At 36.1% G+C, this 13,369-nt stretch overlaps 1 protein-coding gene across 7 annotated transcripts in view; it reads left to right on the top strand.

The window, feature by feature from the left end:
* The window catches only part of SGCD (sarcoglycan delta), a 1,459,164-nt gene that overhangs the window by 1,272,124 nt on the left and 173,671 nt on the right, over nucleotides 1-13,369 (top strand). The gene's annotated exons all lie outside the window — the stretch shown is intronic.

The following is a 13,369-nucleotide window of genomic DNA, read 5'->3' as shown; positions in this document are numbered from 1 at the left end:
AATGAGATTACATAAATATAAAAGTGCTTTTAAATAGCATAAAAATGTTGTTAATCAGCAACAAACACCTGTTTTGGTACAGAAAGAGATGCAGAGATAAATGAGACCCAGTCCCTGCCTTTAAGGAGCCTATTGGGATCAGGAGGAATGATAAGGCACAGAGATAGGTCAATAAAAATATAAATTAGCATATGATAACTATACAGGCATATGATTCACTAAAGATTAGATAAGGAAAAATTCACTACCAGCTGTGAAAATGAGGATAAGTTGATGGAAGAGGCAAGATCTTATTTTTTATTTCAGAATGAAGTAAGATTGGATGGAATATATACCCAGGGATCATTTAACACAATAGCTGTATTCACCTTATGTAAATTTAAGGTTCAAGAAATCATTTTGAATATGCTCATTATTTCTGAATAGTTTAGTAAATCTCTTTGTCGATAAAAAAATATCCTAAGGGAAAGCAATAATCTATTTTTGTGTATATGCATATATATATATATATATATATATATATGTGTGTGTGTGTGTGTGTGTGTGTGTGTGTGTGTATATGGGATGGTAGGACAGGGTGGATTTGTGGCTTCATTAATGTCTATAACACATTAAGATGCCATTGAGAAAGGGAATGTAGTGGATATAGTCAATCTAGAATTCATGAAGACCTACGCTCAAGTGCTGACTCTAATGCATACATGGATGTATACATGTATATGTATATCATATATAGTTATACACACACATGAAGAAAGATTGGATAGATAGACAGACAGACAGACAGATAGGCAGACAGGCAGACAGATAATGAGAAAATTGTTGTTACAGAGGATACAGTATGAAGTCTCATATTTCCAAGTTCATATCTGACTGTGTGAACCTGAGCAAGTCACGTAAACTTCTTTGTCTCAGTTTCCTCATCTGGAAAATGAGCTGGAGAAGGAAATAGCAAACCTATTTCAGTATCTTTGATAAAACCCCAAATGGCTCACAAAAATTAGACATAACTAGGGCAGCTAGGTGGTGCAATGGATAGAGCACTGGCCCTGGAGACAGGAGTACCTGAGTTCAAATTTGGCCTCAGTCACTTAATAATTGCCTAGCTGTGTGACCTTGGGCAAATCTCTTAACCCCATGGCCTTGCAAAAAAAATTAAACGCAACTGAAAATTACTAAATAACAACAAAACATATAGATAAGTAGATAGATCAATAGAGCTGATACATTATCAATTCTCAATGTAGTTTGCATCATCTCTGAATTAAGTAATTTTTTTATATTTCTCTTAATGCATATATCTATATATTTTTAACAGAGTAAAACTTCATTCTAATACAAAATCATATATTTTCTCAAAATGTCAATGTGATTTTTGTCAGTGTGGAAAAATCTTTGAGTACTACCCTACAGAATTTATAGTTGATCAGTATCTTTCAATCTTACAGAATTGACTGAGGTAAGAGAGGTAAAGTAGCTCATACATGATAACAGTTCTAGTAACTGTCAAAGGTGGAACTTAAAACAAGATATTTATGGAATAGCGTTGAGTTGAACTGAGTTCAACTAGACTAAGCAACCCATTCTGTAAACAAAGCCACCTCTCATTTTTGTAAATAATCTGTTGAAAATAGAATTGAAATTTGATCTACCATCTACATTTTACTTCATTGAATAGATGGTCTAATGAATGTAGGTACATCCTCCAGATGTTCAGATCACACTGAATTCTTAGTTTATTTTGCAAAACTCTTGTGTATGTCCTTCCATAAATTCTCCATGGAAGATCCTCACCCTGGGGACCTTAGACCTCTTGAACTTTTATAGATACCAATGAAGCACCCATGTTATCCATCATCTATCTCTTGCTATTGCTATCCGACATATTGGTCCCATCTTTTAAATTTATTTATTTAATTTCCTTCCTTTTTTATTTGTCCCTGTTGTTTTTTCATTTTTTTTTTCACAAATTGAGACCCTGAGACATCAGAGTAAACTTGCTTATAGTTACATAGTTAATACATATTAAAACAAAAGGATTCAAGATCAGGACTTTTCTCTTTCCCAATCCTCCCTCCCTCTCTTCCTTTCTCCATCTCTTCTTTTCTTGCTTCTTTCATTGATTCCTCTTTTCCTCTCTTCTTCCCTTTCTCCTTCCTTCTATTGCTTACTTCCTCTCTCCATTCCTTCTTCCTTTCCTTCTTTCATTCTTTATTTTTTTTCCTTCCTTTTCTTCCTCCCTCTGTCTCTCCTTCACTTTCTCACTAACTCCCTTTTTAATCTCTTTGATTTGTGATAAATTTGAATTAAGAGACCACTTGGAGTCCTGCTTCTGCTTCTTCCTACTTGTGTCCTTGGACAAATCACTTTACTTCTCTGGATTTCAGTTTCTTCTTTTGCAAAATAAGGTAATTGAACTAGATGGCCTTTGAGGTCTCTTCCAGGTCTAGAACTATGATTCTTTGAACCTCAGTATTTTTAATTTAAAACAAATTTCTACTTTCTCATCCCTACTCAGTCGATATTTCAGTGAACCAAAACAACTGTCCTAAAATTATTTTCCCTTTCTATTCACAACCATCATTTCATTCAATTCTTCAGCAAGCTGGAATTACCTACTATATGAGAGACACTGTACCAGGTGCTGGAGATACAAAGACACAATATACACAATAGCTACAATAATTTAAATTGAAAGAATAATGATACACCAAAAACTCAAAAGTAAATATAACAAAATTATAAAGCTCAAGTGAGACCTGAGTGGTGAGATGAGAGGACATTCTCAACCCTTTTGTGTAGGCGGAAGATCCATAGCTTTTGCACATTGCACATATTTGCAAACTTTCTCAATGTATCAATCAGTTGTGCTGACTCCCCCCCTCTTAAAATATACTATTTAACACAAGGAATGATTCTTGGGAGGGTGAAGAAAGCATGGGATATACTGTAATAAGGTAAGAAACACAAAAATCAATAAAAATTGGTTTTTTTTTTTAAATCAGGCCATATCTTTCAGTAGCTTGTTATATTGGATAAGATGAGGATTCCTGATAATTTCCATGCCACATTACCACTGATTACAAAACATAAGTGAGTTATTTTCTCTGAAAATGGGGTATTACATGCATTCATGTCATCTGTTGCTCCTTCAAAGTTCCCTTTTTTGCATAAGCAAAAAACATTCCCCTGTTAAGCATTATCCCTTAAATTTGCATGTCCAGATATTTCCACTCACCTCCAATTAACATTGCTAACATACAGCTCTTAATAATCCCAGACGTTTATATTCATTTTTATATACTTTATCCCATTTGAGTCTCACAACAATCTTAAGATTTACGCACCACAGGTACTAGCTTAGAGACATCCCTTTGTCTTCTTTGATCTAAGGCAAAAGTCTCAAACATGTGGTCTATAAAAACTCTTGATCAAACTAGGTTAAGAATAAATATACAATTTTAAAAAACAATAATGTTAAAAGGTAGATTTCTAAGCATATATGAAGTCTTCAGAGATCTTTACACAGAGGCTTCCAGCTCTATTTGAGTTTGACTGCACTGATCTAGGGAATCTTTAGAATGGGCAAATTCTCTCTACCAATACTGGTAAGGCAACTTAACTGGAACACAAAGAGGTCAAGAACTTCAACCCAGTTTTCTATCTATTATTCTATATTACCTCTCAACTACTAATATTATGGATCCCATTTTTCTCAAATAAATAAAGGCTCAAAAGGGAGAAAACAGTTTACTCACTGGTCCTATATTTGGCAAGAATAGATTGATTTATTTAGGTTCCAATGTATAGATAATATATACTAAAGCATAGAGTTCTTCTGACTCCTAGTCTTCTGAATCCTAGTCCTCTTAACAGTATACCAAATTCATTCTCTAGGATTGATGTCAGTAGTTATATATAAAAGTTGAAACCAAACTTTGGTGACTCTAGGAAACAAAAAATATCTAAGTTCCCTGATTTAGAAGCCCCAATGCTTTCTCAATTTGATCCCTTTGATTAAAAATTTGCTCCAATTCTAGTCTCTATAACTCCATAAAAGATTTCAATCAAACTGTTGATTAGATATGAGTGGAGACATTCAGATTATTTTAAAACTTCACCTAGCTATCTGCTTCTGTAATTGTGCTTCAGCTAGTATGTGGATGTTAGACTCTAAGACCAAAGTGGGAGAAACTGAGTGAAAACTTTATTGCATTGTGTGACCTAGGGTTGAGAAACCAGACTTATTGATTAAATACCAGAGCTGTTTAATGCTTAACTCAGGACTTCAGTTTGCTCTGTTTAGATAGTGAAGGTGAAGCAAAGTCAGAATTCCCCTCATTCACCAGAACATAGATTAAGATCTGAAGGGGATCCAAGAAAATATCTAATCCAGTGATATTAAACTCAGATAGAATCGGGGCTAAATCTTACATCTGGATCCCTGTGGGGCACACATTGACTTAAAAACTATTACCATTATATGTGCTCTACTGTATCTTTATTTATTTTGTTCAGGATACTACATTTTCATCTGGTTCTGGCCATTTGTCCAATACCCCCTGGTAATGTAATCCTTTCAACTCATAAATGAGGACACTAAAGATCTTATAAGTGTATAGTGGCTTCCTCCAAGTAATTTGGATAGCAAATGACAGAACCTTTCAAGCTCAGAATTCAGCATAATTAGTGCTATATTAGTCTTCCTCAGTATATCTAGGGTTATTTACATATTGTCTTATTTGCATATTAACTTAAAGTTTAATTCTTGACCCTTTTTTTTCTCTGCCCATATCAGAGATAGTATATCCATTCAAGTCTTCATTAAAACCTCAATGCAGCTATCTCTTCTTGAAGGAACTCTTTAGTTTGCTTTTCCAGGCTCCAAAGATTCCCCTCCAAATATTTATTTCCTTTACTTTTTCATTAAAATTTATTTTTTTCCAATTAACAAAACTCTGTATTTTTCCTTTTACCCATCTTTGTCCCCATTTGGAAAAAAAGAAAAACAAAACCCTGGGATAAATACAATCAAACAAAAAAAATCTCTTTGGAATTTGGCCCTGAGTCTATTACCCCTTTATCACTGCTCTTCTTGAATTGTCATTGGTCACACAAAGCCTAAGTAGCACAATGAAAACCAAAGAGAGATTAATAAACAAGAGGAAGACCAATTGGGTTAGTTAGGTAGATCCTCTATGGTGTATTTATAAAAAAACGAAGAAAATGATGGCCTAAAGGAATTGTGATCTTCATCAGTAGAAGAAACAATCACTAATTAAAGCATAGTTTCCAAATGTATATTTCTACAATTTCCATGCCTTCATTTGAGAATCTACAATCTAAAACTGAACGTAACCTCACATTCATATTTGAAGCTTTTCCTACTTATTTGATCATGTCTGTCATTGGAAATGGAGGAAAAAACCTTAAGGTCATGGATAGAGTATAAAGGAAAAGAGAACTTAAAATCAGAAACTCTGACTTCACTGTGACCCTAAAGAAGTCATTGACTTCTAGGTGCCCCAAATTTCTCATTTATATTGGTTCTTAACCTAGAACCAGGGTTCCAAGAATAAATTTTAAGAATTCCATGAATTTGATTTAAAAATGCTTATTTATTTCAATAAAATTGTTTTCCTTGATAATCTTAGAGATCCTACAGACTTGACCAGACTTTACCAGATTGCCTAAAATGTTAATGACCCCTCCAAAAGAGTTGTGAATTCCAGCTCAGCTAATATTAATAGAAGAATAATTGCAAGTCTTTATGGAAGGAATCTCCTCATTGGAAACTCCATAGACTGACAAAATCACCAAAACAAAATCAATGAACATATCATTTTCCCAGTTTCCCTTAAAATCTTAGCAGCATCTTTGTTTATTCCCTTCATTTTGCCTTCCACAGTCAGTGTTTAAGAAATTGTTGTATAGCCATCAGAGAATTAGCTAGCCTTAGAGTCAAGAAGTTCAAACCCTGACTTAAATACATCCTGGCTATATGACCCTAAGCAAGATACTTCACCTAACACTGTTCTAGACAATTCTCTAAAAGTTGCAGAAAAAGTACTCACTTGCACAGCTAAAGAATCAGTTTGCTCATTATACAGTCCTCTATCTTGATGAGCCACAGGCCCAGTCCCTGTCTCTACCAGGATCTTTTTTTTTGGTATCTCCATTGCCACCATTCCATTCCTTCCATCACACTCTACCAAACTCAGACCTACATTATTTCAGCAGGTTCTTAATGGCCTCCCTCCCTCCAGTCTTTTTTAATTCATGCTGCCTCATTGATTTCATTAAAACTTCTTTCTTGTGTCACTACTGATTGCTGTGAACATAAAGTCTAAAGTCCTTAGACTGTTACCAAAGATTACCCTGGTCCCAACCTTACATTTCTAAGCTCACCTACCATTTCTCAATACAAATACTGAACTCCCATCAAGAGGGACCACCCAAGGTTCTAATTTCATACTTCTGGCTATATCCTTCCTTATCTTCCCTCCTAGTTCACTTTCTAGAATCCTGCTTTAATGTGTCATTTCCTTCTTAATATATTTCTCTAATCATAGTAACCCAAGCAACATTCATAGCAAAATCATAACATACATCATAGCATAATCTAATCATAGATCTCTTCTCAGAATGCCCATTATACATATTATTTATATTTGATACATCAAATTCTGCATCTGAACTTAAACTCCCTAGGTCTCAGTTTTCCCATCTGCAAAATACAATGGCTATACTCAAAAATCTTCTCTAACTCCAAGCTTGTTGTTATTCAGTCATTTCAATCATATCCAACCATTCTTGCCCCCATTTGGGGTTTTTATGGCAAAGATACTGGAGTGGTTTGCCATTTCTTTCTCCAGTTCATTTTACAAATTAGGAAACTGAGGTAAACAGGGTTCAGTGACTTGCTTAGTATGTGTTTGAGGCCAGATTTTCACTATAGAAAATGAATCTTCCTGACTCTTTTTCTACTATGCCACCAAATTGCACCTCTAATCTTCAGATCCTAGAATCTATTGCCTTTGGGGGGGGGGGTGTACTAGAAAGAACTCGGGCTCTAAAAGCAGATGACCTGGGTTCAGATCTTAACTTTGATGCTTACTAACTTCAAGACTTTTAAAAATCAATCACCTAGTATTTATTTAAGCACATACTGAGTGTCTGGAACTATTGGAGTTTGGATTAGATGCCTTCTGAAATCCTTTCCGGTCCTAATATGGTGATTCCATAAATTTGGAAGAAAGCAAAAATGAGATCATTTCAAAGTAGCATAGACCAATTTCATAGGATGACAACTCATAAATGCATATCTGGAGAGGATTCCAGAGGCAGACAAGTCCCACCCACTCATTTTGAAGATGAAGAATCTGAGCCAACAGAGAGGTTAAGTGACTTGTATAGGATAACATAGGTAATAAGTTATTAGGGCAGGACTAGAACCAAAGTCTTCCTCACATCAAGTCCAGTGCTCCATCCACCACACTATGCTTCAAAATACTGAGCATTTTGAGGAAAGACAACTTTTTTATGTTGAAATCTGGGCAAGCACAAATGGTAGAGGATCAATAAGCATTTGCTGGCTGATTGATTGTCCAACATGGCAGAACAAAACCCAGCATTTCCATTTGTAAAGGGAACAGTGGACATTTTGCTTACTCTTCCCCCATGCTGCTTCTGTGAACTAGTTCAGTATGATTTGCTTAATGTATTAGAACTGGGCACTGAAGCTGATGGAAATCAAATAACTCACCTGGAGTCATTAAGCAGGTGACGTTCAATGAGAATAGGATTTAGAAACTGAGGTGTCTCCCCTGAGACTAAGGAAACAGTCACTGGAAACTTAATGATTAGTCTTACTGTGATCTCTAAAGGAGTTCAAGACATTTTGGATCCTTTGACAGTTATCTTCTTTAATAGGTGATTGAGGCCTCCTGGAAGGATTCAAATGAATTCATTTAGGACTACTATTCACAGTTCAGGAAACTGGCTTTCAAGTCATTCAACTTTACTCTCTTCACTTGGTAAAACATACCCATTAACAAAAGGAATCCTCTGAAAATGAAGAAATTTCTAATAGAGGAACCCCACACACACACACACACACACACACACATACACACACAGACAAATCTGCTCCCTGTTCCTTCGTGCTTTATCATAGCATTTTTCCTAGCCCCTAGAATACAGTACACAAATCTAAGATTCTATAATCAAACCAACATTACACACTCCCATCTCTATATTTCTTTTCAGTTATCATGAGGCCAGTCTTTTGTCAGCTTCACAGAATCTAAAACTAAGTTAAAAAATTGTCTCACTGGTGTAAAAAACTTCCCCCAAACCCCCTGCACTTTATTGTATAAAATCTGCTAAAGGTCTTCTGTTCAGACTCTGTTTATTCCTTATTTTTATAATTTTAATATGTCTGTTTTCTGATTTTTCAGCCTTAGCAGGGAAAAAATAGAATATGGATGGAGACATACAAACTTGAAAAAAAAGAGACACAAGAAATATGAACATACAACAGCAGTGTAGCAATTTAGTTTAGGAATAATTTAGTATAGTCCTATATACATCAATAACCTCTGGAGATATCACTTTATTATTAACGTAATGTGATATATTATCATGAAGGCAATCTGGCATGGTGGATATAAAGAAAGCCTAGAACCACATGATTTAATGTCCTACTTTTAACACAAACTGTCTATGTGAACCCAGGTAACTCACCTAAGCATCGAATGACTATAAATTTCAGAATATTTGCCAATCTGCATTGGTAGAGGGGAATTTTCTTGCTAGGCATTCTCTATACCAATAAATCACAGATTCATAATTCCCTCTCCCCAAAAAATGGGTATTATTCATTATTGCAGCTCTTGATGGTGATCCTGAACCTTCAAGGTGAGGAAAGAAAGCCCTTTTGAAAGTCCTCTGAAATGAAGGAAGCTACATAAATATTTTAGAAATATCAAGGTTAAGGATGGGGTATGAACTTGTGATTTCATCAATATTCAGATTCTCGGGGAAAGGAAACTATCAGTGCCAGTCAGTTCTTTCTGGGCAACTTAGTTATTTGGAGTACTGAGAGTGTTAATGATTTTCCCAAGGCCATATGACCAGTTAATGTCAGAGGTTTCACTTGAATCCAAGGACAGTTCTATATCATTGCCGCAAAGAAATTGGGGCAATAGGATTAAGTGACTGGCTCAAGGTCACACAAGCTAAGTAATTATTGGGTGTTTGAGATCATATTTGAACCCAGGTCCTCCTGACTCCCAGACCATTGCTCTATCCACTACACCACCTAGCTGCCCCCAATTATGAACATTTTAAAATCTGGTACTTAGGAGTGTAATTTTCTGTTATGTAGAAAATTTAAAAAGATATTACACTTCATTTTCTGGCAATCTCAGAAAAACAGGATGTTATTAAATATCGTTCCTCTCCCCCTGTTGATGCACCAGGTCTCAGAAAATACTGGAGCACTTGTTTGCATGGTTTTCTCCATTCAGGAAAATGCAGCTGCAGCAAAGTTAGAGTAGAATCAAAGTATGTGCCAGCCTGGGCTGCTTTCTCTTCTAACAGTCTAGCTTTGCCTGGGGGGAGGCATCTGTGTGGTTTGCCTTCAGATGTTTGCCTACAGGTAGGTTATTGAAAGTCAACCAGCATCAGAGCAATTTCTCCAGCGGCAGAAATTAACCTTCCCTAGCCCTAAAGGCACAGACAGATAATGGCACTAACTATTCCTGATCAGAACACCAGGGGGAAAGTTGGAGGGGGTAGGGCTGGGGGTAAGGATGCAGATTAGGGGATACAGTATCCCACATGTACCAAGAAAGAGATTGTCTGAGACAAAGATGGGAACTGTCTCTCCTCTGGTTGTTGCAATCCTGTAAAGATACTGAAATCTATTTTGCCTGGCTTTTGTTTCACTAGATCAGTCTCTGAAGACAGAGCCAGACTGTGAAACGAAAAGTACATTTACCGAGCTGCAGTGGGTGGCTTCGTGTATCCATCATCTGTGCAAAGCTTTCTTCCTAGCGGACAAATCTATTGTTCAAATTGGAAACATAAACTTGCTTCGTAGCAAGATGACTTATTCATATTACTCCTTCCTCTCTAAGATGAGGACTTGGTGGAACAAACTAATGAGTTGAAGTGTAAAATATATGAGAACATTAGAGTAATGTGAGCTAAACATCCCAGTCTGCATTGTGTATTATTAGCCCTTTATTAACGTGATGATGCTGTATTGATTCTGTTTCCCTGGAACTCAGAGCATTAGAACAATTAATGTCATACTATGTTATTGGGAAATAGTAATAAAAAGGAAAGGGTGTTTTTTTTTATTTTATCTCCTGACATAAATATTGAGCAAAGCAGTTATGAGCTTCTCATCTAGACATAATTCCTCTTTTGCAGGAGGGAAGAACTTCCAGAGCCCTTTGAATTATATTCAAGGCATGTGTATAGCATTTAAAAACATCAGACTTTGAAAGAAAGGGGTGAAGCAGCCGATTTGGAAATACAGAAACTCTGCCAAAATACAGTCAGAGATGAAAAGAGGCTGGAGAACTCAGAAAATGTCATAACTGGAAGGAGGCTTCGCAATACAGTGTCAAAGCTAGAATGGGGTTTAGATCACAAAATGTCAGAGCTGAAAATGACTTTAAAACATAGAATGCAGACCTGGAAGGAAACCTAAAAGAGTGTCAAAGTTAGAAGGAGAAATAGAACACAGAATGTCAGAGCTGGAAGAGATATTAGAATGTAAAACCCAAAGCTGGAAGGGTACTTCTGAATCCAGAAAGATACAGTAGGGAGAGATGTTAGAACATATATCAGAGCTACTCTAGAAGGAACTTAGGACAGTGCTTCCCAACCTTTTCCAGTTGCAAGATTACTTTTTAACATTAGAAATATTCAAAGAATTCCATATGACAGTAGTTGTACTTCAAATATCTGCTAATTGCGAAAATATACGATAACAATAAGCTTCTATATATGCAGTACATTTTTAAATGAATTTGTTTTTAGGGCAGTTAGATTAACAGTAGTTAAAATGCAAACAGTGGAGTCAGGAGGACCTGAGTTCAAATTCTGCCTCAGTCACTTAGTAGCTGGACAAGTCACTTAACCCTGCTTGCCTCAGTTCTTCTTCTGCAAAATGTACTGAAGAAGAAAATGGCAAACTACTCCAGTAGCTGCAAAAAACAAGCCCCAAAATATAGTCAAACATGGCTGAAATTCCTAAATAATAACAGTAAAAATTTATTAATCACGACAGTATCTTACATACATATTTAAAGTAACAACACATATCTGTAAATGGCACTATTTAATCTCCAGAATTATGTTTGCTTGTTTTCTATATTGGGTCACATCATATACCTTATTGGAGATAAAGATGAAAATGTCAGTACTTGTTTTGCATGTATAAATTCCTTGTAATCTTTGCAAGGAATGTGGACCCAAACCTAAGTCCATGGTTTGAGTACCACTGTCCTGGAACATTGAACTAGATCTAGAAGAAGTTAGAGTTCTTCTTATGGAACACTTTCATTTTACAGAAGGAAAAAACTGAGACATAGAGAAAGCAATGCCTTTTTCAAGATCATAAACTAATTTGAGTGGGATTAAAACCCAGATCTCCTGACTCCCAGTCCAAGGCTCTTCCTATTATACTTATCTTGGCTCTCACAGCAGCTTAAAGATAGGACAATTAATTGCCTCTTACCCCATTTGCTCACTCTATTCATATTTCAAAGGTAAGACTTTCCTAAATTCTAATTCACAGTTTAAAATATTTTTAATCTACTAAACACTGCCTGAAACAATGTGGGGTGAAGGGAGATGGATTTTTTTAGACTGAAAGTAATTTCCTAATGGACAGTTATGGAAATGTATGCTAGTATTTCATTAAATGCTTTTTCTCTTTCCCAGCAGACTAATAAAAATATACTCAATTTCCAGTTTTTAAAAATATCTGTGCTAATCTGAACCAATGAAATATCTGGCTCACTGCTTCAGAGTGGATGAGTTGGGGGAGCTGCTGCTCACATCAGAAGCATGTTGTGGGACCCATGCCCACAATAGTAAACACAGAAAACAGCCTCGAACTTTGGCTGGGTCTTTACCTTAGGACAACTAAGGAAAGTTGAAATAATAATGAAAGTGAAGTCTCATTACTAGAGAACTTTTAGACTTTACTCTCAAAAAATCTTTTATGACAGAAAGTGCAGGTATTTATATTTCCAGATCATAGATACATAAACTGAAGTCTGGAAGGTTGAAGTGATTTATTCAAAGCCACATAGATAGTCAGGAGCAAAACCAGAATTCTAACCCAGCCACCTAGGGAGGTGGCAGAATCATTAGAGCACAGGACTTGGAGTCAGGAAAACCTGAGTTCAAATTCAGACTTCACACACTTTTTAGCTATGTGTGTCTCTGAACAAGTCACTTGGGATTACCCTGTTTGTTTCAGTTTCTTCTTCTGAAAAATGAGAATGATAATAAAAATAACTGTCTTCCAGGGTTGTTGTGAGGACTAAATGGGATAAGTGTAACCTAACATATTGTCTACACATAATAAGCCCTTCATAAATGTTAGCCCTTTATGTTATTAACAATTCCAAAACAAATGTTCTCTCCACCGCCCGAGGGTTGTGACAATAGTTGCTACTCCTTATATGGATAGTCATCCTATCCTCTCTGTGTCCTGACATCCAACTATAGTGAGACCATCTTTTTTCTCTTTGCCCTGTCATTCCCATGTAGTAGTAGAAATCAGTTCAATTCTTATTGGTCATTATCTCTTTGCAAAATTAGTTCCCTGCTGCACTTGTCTTGGGGTAAAACCAAAGAAACTAACCACACACACACACACACACACACACACACACACACACACACACACACACATGCACGCGCACGCGCGCGCATTGACACTATTTCTGACCCTTTAACGTCCTATGCTGCCTTGAAAGGTACAAGTGACCTAACATGTAACTTGATACTCTGTCCTTGATTTTCAGTGTGGAAGGGTTGCTGGATGCCAAGTACCCATTAAATACAAAAGGTTTGATTAGCCAGACTTCAGAGTTGAACCATTAAATTTAATAAAGCCCATCAAGACTAGCCTGCCTCAAGTGTAATATCATAAAAAAATACAGACTAACTCAATCTAGTTCAAAAATAGTTTCACAAAATGAATCTTCATCAATTCTGGTGACCTTTTGGGAGTTATTTGCAAAAATATAAGACTGTATCTAGGGAACTAGAGCTGGAAAAGACTTGAGGTCATTTGATTTTTCAGCATTATTTTCCAGATGATAAATTATATAGGCCA

The sequence above is a fragment of the Macrotis lagotis genome, chromosome 1, assembly GCF_037893015.1.
Source record: "Macrotis lagotis isolate mMagLag1 chromosome 1, bilby.v1.9.chrom.fasta, whole genome shotgun sequence".
NCBI classification, from domain to species: domain Eukaryota; kingdom Metazoa; phylum Chordata; class Mammalia; order Peramelemorphia; family Peramelidae; genus Macrotis; species Macrotis lagotis.
The sequence above is the reverse complement of the archived record's forward strand: the minus strand, read 5'-3'. Positions and strand labels throughout refer to the sequence as shown.